At 36.9% G+C, this 6,631-nt stretch overlaps 1 pseudogene; it reads right to left on the bottom strand.

Moving 5' to 3' along the window:
• Window positions 1–5,187: 5,187 nt before the first annotated feature.
• Window positions 5,188–6,249, bottom strand: LOC149170648 (nucleosome assembly protein 1;4 pseudogene; annotated as a pseudogene).
• Window positions 6,250–6,631: the final 382 nt, after the last annotated feature.

The raw sequence follows: 6,631 nt of genomic DNA on the forward strand, positions 1-6,631 counted from the left end.
ACGAATTAACTTGCTTTACATTCATATTAAAAAATGGATTTTATTTGCTCCTCAGTCCGTGCAAGTCGACAGTCACATAGAGAAGGTACACTGAGTGAATGTTCAAGATGTTTCTAACTTCATGAAAATGTTGGATTCTATTTTGACAAGGGAAGCTGCATTTTATTTGCTCCTCAGTCCGTGCAAGTCGACAGTCACATAGAGAAGGTACACTGAGTGAATGTTCAAGATGTTTCTAACTTCATGAAAATGTTGGATTCTATTTTGACAAGGGAAGCTGCAGGGCAGCAAGTCCCTACCTAGAGTGGATGATTTACTTGGGTTGAAGGGGGCTTGCTTCTGGGTATGAAGAAGTGAATGTGGCTTATCGTAGTCAAGACCTGTACCTGACCTATGAACTGAACTGATACCGAACAACTACAGGAAAGAGCAAGAGAATCAAGTATCTGAGCTATAGACTTGTTAGAGTCCAAAGAAAAACCAACCACAGGAAAGAGCAAGGGAATCAAATATCTGCCCTACAAGTATATAGACTTGTTAGAGTCCAAAGAGAACAACCATAAGGAAGAGCAAGGGACTCAAATATTTGGGCTACAAGTATATAGACTTGTTAGAGTCCAAATAACTTCCTATTGAATCTGTTCACACAACTTACACCGTCCACCCATGACACCGTTTCAAAGTCTCAACAAGATGTTCAGAACATTGATTCTTTCTAGCTAAAGTGACCCAGACTTTCACCAACTTCGATGAGCAGATGAAGCATGAGCTTTCATCTATGAGCCCTATTTTGTGGGAATGATGGTAGTTGTCTTCGGGACGAGAAAACACTGTGTTGCTGCCCTATTTGACAATTTAGGGACTCTCATATTCTAGCTTTCAATATGCCTAGCTTGAATTAGCTTGAATTAATGGGGTGACTTTCGATCATTCTAGGCTAGGGAACTCTGAACCCTAAGACATTTAAATACGAAAAATTGCCAAAAATGAATTCTTTATCACTATGTCACATATTTTGAATTTATTTAAACTGCATATGAAACAAGAATAATATTTTTTTGTTTCCCCTTCTAACTACCAAAAACGTTTGAATGTGCTTAGAGTCAAACACACAAATTTGGTTAAAACTTTATTTGTTTCAAATTCATGAGTAAATTCACTGAGAATGCACGTAAAATCGAACATGCCAAATTTTCTTAGAGCCTTAGTTTTTTGGATTGCAATAAATATATTAAAACAAATTCATGGGCCAAGACTTAGATCAATTTGAACCGATCAGTCCTAAACCCTGAAAAACTTGTGGAACGAGTAATTATCCAATAATAGCGGCATAGACTGAACCAAATTTCTGTGTCCAGGGCGCCTAATTCAACTCAAGGCTCGGAGTTATACATTGTTAAATGCTTATTTATTTTCCTCCAAGGTGAACAACTAAGAACTTATTGAGCTCAAGGCTATTCTGCTAAGATTTAAAGACTACTAAATACTCTCTATTGAGAGACTGCTTTAAGCTACTAAATATTTTAGGGAGAAATTGAAATAGAAATTAATTTACGTACTTGCTTGAAGATGAAGCTGCCCCTAACAGGATCTGCTGCCAGACTAAAAACCCAAGATTTTCTAAAAACCCAAGATTTATGTATGTAGGTTTTCAACTATTCCACCTATTATTGCCAGTGCTATTCTTGATATATTAATAAGAATATTTATTCAAACATGAAATAAAAACCTAAAATTCATATCACTAATGAAAAACTGAGTTATAACTAAATCAACCATAATTAACTCCAAACAAAACTGTTTTTAAATTTATTACTTATAACTAAATCAACCATAATTAACTCCAAACAAAACTGTTTTTAAATTTATTACCTATTACTGAAAATATAATCAAATCAACCATAATTAACTCCAAACAAAACTGTTTTTAGATTTATTACCTATTACTGAAAATATAATCATAATTGCCATTTAACACTCGAAGAAAAACAAGTGCAATACAGACTGTGGAAAATGCCATGGCTGTGAAATACTAAATCTTGAAACTGAGTATCTCAAGAAAAGTGCAACAAATTATCATGGGATAAAAGACACTCAGTCTATGATGATATTTTTGAAGACCCTTTCATCGCTAGACCTAACTAGATACTTGTGGTAGTGGAAGCTATAGCAGGGAACTTCAGCAAGGCTGCATAGGTTGCAAAGATGAAAGACGGCTTATTAATTTACTCTGAGATACTATTAAAAAAAAAAGGGAAATATGAGCTAGCAATTAAATCCATTTTATTTTATGTCCAATTGAATTCATTGTGGAGTAAGAGTAATAAAGGGTGGCTGATGAAGAAATTCCATGGAAATATTGAACTGTTAGAGAAAGTAAAAGACATAGCAGGAAAAGACCCAAACCATGTATACGAGTCCATAAGTTTAGAAGTGGAAATACTTTTAGATGAGTTATACATTCTTCCTAAATTAACATAACACAAGATCGTTGCACAGAGGATGAGAAACATGAAATTTTTACTCTACGTAAAGCCCTGGATGCACATCTTCATTGAGATTTGAAAACATTTAATCTCCATGAAGGGATGCGTTTATTCAGTGAGGATGATTATTCCAAAACGCTGCTACAAAATAGAATTTCTCCTAAAACACTAGCTTATCTTTGGGATGAATGGGAAGATAAGTTGTTTTCCTCACTGAACTCTATTTGAGACTTGAAAAATGACAGGAAGAGCAAGATATTCTCTACCTAGAGTATGCTATTGAATACTTTGGTGTTAGAAAAAGTAAAAATGATACATTTTGTACCGTGTTTAATTGTTATTCTAATGATGCCAGAGGCAATGAAGGTAAAGAATTATAGAAACCATAGCCAAACCTCACGGGCTCAGATAAGTGTTCAACAACATGGTTGCATGGACTCTGGAGTGCACACTTGGGCTGCATGTATGGTCGGTGTATCAACCTTGTATTGTTTTGTTCTTAATTTATGCCAACATATAATAAAAATTTAAAAAATTAATAAAAAATAAAATGAATAAATAATAAATTAATTAAATTTCAAATAAAAGGAAAAGACTTGTCAGGCGGAAATTGCAGGCATTTTCCGTGTCTGAACCTTCATCCGCTAGCAACACAGTTGAGTGCTCTATTTGTCACCAAACTTGAGTTAATGCCAAAAACATGCCAGAAATTTTTTATGCAGGTTGTGATATGATCATGCGTCCCATTAATCTCATTGCAGACATGAGAAATGGCTTCATTTAAATAACTTTGTGGTAATTCTTGTGTTCAACCCTATGTACAATCTTGCACCGATGCATCTTGGATATTCAACCTGTTGTTTGATGTTGTCAGAACTGCCCTATTGCCAGAAGATAAGGGGAGGGTAGGCATTTAGACCAGTATTAAATGCCTACATGATTCCCTGGACAACCGTTGGATCATCGGAACTACCTTCTTGTATTGATTCACTATAACCAGACCCTGAAAAGAGGAGTGAAAGCAAAAGGAAAGAAGGGAAAATGTACGAGCGAAGGACAACTGCATTATATACGTTGCAGAGATAATTTCATAACCTCTATTCAGAGGTTATTCACGTTCCAGATGCAAATTCAGTTAATGGAGACCCTTCGTGCAGTTCCATATCCCTTTCCAATTGCAATAAGAATATACATGGGTCTACTCATATAGGTCTCATAAACTTAAATATATATGCACGACAGCTAGCTACCTACCGGACCGGGGAATACCCTCTTTCTTTATCAGTGCCTTCGATGCAAGGAAGGTCCGATGCTAGGAAGCAAGGGATTCAAAGCGAAGTGGATCCTTGCTAAACTCCATTACATATTATTGGAAAAAAAATAAGATGATACAGCATGAACAACTACCAGGTAAGCGAAATCTGCCAATGGAATAACTGTGGGTAAAAAACCTCCATCTCCAGCTGGAAGAGATTAAAACTTCATCAGAAGAAACCATATCTCTTGCTTAACCAGTTTATGCAGAAGTAGGTATGAAACTGTGGCATTTGGAGACCGTTCAACGGATATATATATTGGAAGAGAGCGCTAATATGCTATAGTAATTTCGATAGATACTACCTCATCGCCAAAATGAAATTGACCTACAAGCAGGGGAAAAGGTAGGAGCATCCTTTTTGCAGATAGTGTGGTGTTGATCTCCAGGTTAGCCACAATGTAGTGTTGGTTTCCAGTTTAGCCACATGATAGTCTTAGTTTTTTCTAGTTTTCGAATTAAATACTGTAGTATTCATTTTGCATAGATAGATACACATTCTACCCATTAAAACCATTCTCTTGGTGAAAAGAGTCCACTTTCTTCTCAACAAAAGAATACCATTTCCTTTCCCAGAAGGGAACTAATTTTCTCTACCTAGACATGCGATTAATTTTCTCTACCTAGACATGCGATTCATTCAGCATTTTAGTCGATTTTTTTTTTCTCTTAGCTCCCATTATTTCCTCATGCCTTAGGAAGCTTGGCTAGTATCTATAAGTAACAAACCTAGCCCACATGCGATCACTGGTCTTCTCTCAGTTTTGAGGACGGGAAACAAAGTTTGATGGAGTGTTGAATGACTGTAAAGAAATGTTTCTTTTATTTCTTCTGTCCTTTGAAACAGAGAACTAAAAACATCAACTAATGTATCAGTCTAAGGGAAGATGCAACAACTATTTTGACTCTTCAAGACATCTCAGAAGATATTGTATCCAAGATGCAAAGACCTCCAACTCTTGGCCAGATAGAAATTAATTGCAAATAGTGCTTCCCCTTCTTTCCAAGGATTTGGTTTCAGAGTAGTTAAAGAAAATTAGTATGTGCCTAGATGACAAACACTATTGGAATGCTCAAAAGCTTTGGCTGCACATAAATGCATTTCCATAAATCAATTTGCAGGATAAAAGAATTTGTGTGGTCAAAGGGTTCTAAAAATCCATATGTTTATTTAAAAGGTGAGAGAAAATTGTTTATATTTCCCCTCATTATTTCACCAGGAGCTCCCTCGAGCAAATGCATTGGCTTCACTTATTCATTAATCATGAGTAATTAAATAGATACATAGGCAAAAAAAAAGATTCCTAATTAATAGGAACTCAATGTCAAATAAAGAGGAAATCATAACTAAGTAACGTATTCTCCATTAATTTCTAAAATCCCCCCTTAATGGAGAAAGGGATTTTTAAACACACCTAAAATGTCCCTAAACAAATCAAACTTCAGTCTTCCTAGTGGCTTAGTGAATTGTGGTTCCTGTGTGGGAAGATCAACAGCAGTTGTAAGCCTATTAACAACCTCCATAGAGTGCAGGCTCATGTCCATATTGACAAATACTTTGAAATAGTCTGCTATATGTACTGAATTCATCAACTTCAGAAGCACTTCAACAGCAATTACAGGATTGTTTTCAACCAATTCCGGGAGACAACGTGGAGACAATCCACAGTGATAAACAAGCTTTGGATCAGCTTCAAGCTCCATGAGGACTCTCTGTTGTTGTGTAGGCGCAAGTGCTCCTTTCTTTGGCTTCTTCTTCATAAGCTTTTGTGTTAGATTTTTTCCCGGATACCAGTCAATCTCTGTCCCTATTGCCCGCTCCAAAATGGGTTCATTATCATCAATCATGTGGTAAGTCTTTGTCAACACAGAATTCTTGAAAAATGGATTCGTGTCAAAGTAAAAATCAATCTTGAAACCCTTGGGGTTATCAATTCTGCACCACTTAATATCCTTCAGATACTTCAAAGCACCTTCATCACGGTCTGTTATCTGTACAGAAAGCACTTCGTTGGTCTTCATTGCAGTGAGCCAAAACTCGGGAACTCCTTTTTCTTCTTCTCTGTTCTCATCAGTTGAAGCATTATTCTCAGACTCGTCCTTACTTTCAACATCATTGATACCATTTACAATTTCAAAACGCTTTGCATATAGTGGTTCATACAACTTCTGATATTTAGCTTCCAACGCTGCTCTTTCCTCAAAGAATTTTGCTTCAAGTTCATCATGCTTGCTCTGAATCTCTTTCAAAGCTCACACTCTGTTTTTAACAACGAGTGAAAGAGAATCAAGAAAACCAGATTGTTGTCGAGCAAGATGTTGCAACTTATCCTTCAAAGCATTGACCAAACTAGCACGGTCCTCACCACTTAAAGCTGCAGAACCAGTAGGCAGGGCGGAGCCGAGATCTGCCATGCTGTAGGGCGCGAGCTGTTCTTCAGAGCCCGCAGAGCGACCTGCATCTTCTATACACAGATTTGCTTTAGCAATAGAATATTCAGACAACCCAAGATATGATTCCAGAGGAGACAAGTGTTTGTCAAACTCTCCGGCGCCATCCTCTGTTTTGTAACAATCGTTTGTCCCACCATCGACCTCAATAGGGGTGTCCACAGGTTTGGCCTTAACAACATCATCGACTCGCTTAATGTCCACAAGGGCAGACTCATTTCCGTCTTCACATATAGAAGAAACTTCTGAGGTATTTATTTCTTGAGCCAACTTGTAGAGTCCGTCTTCATTTGCAGAATTTTTTGACATCATCAAGGCTTGCTGAGGCGTACTTTTCACATCCAACTTGTAGAGTCCTCCTATGTGAATACCTGTAGCA

The sequence above is a fragment of the Pinus tabuliformis genome, chromosome 4_2, assembly GCF_031772625.1.
Source record: "Pinus tabuliformis cultivar Carrire ecotype Pingquan chromosome 4_2, CPIR1, whole genome shotgun sequence".
Taxonomy (NCBI): Eukaryota; Viridiplantae; Streptophyta; class Pinopsida; order Pinales; family Pinaceae; genus Pinus; species Pinus tabuliformis.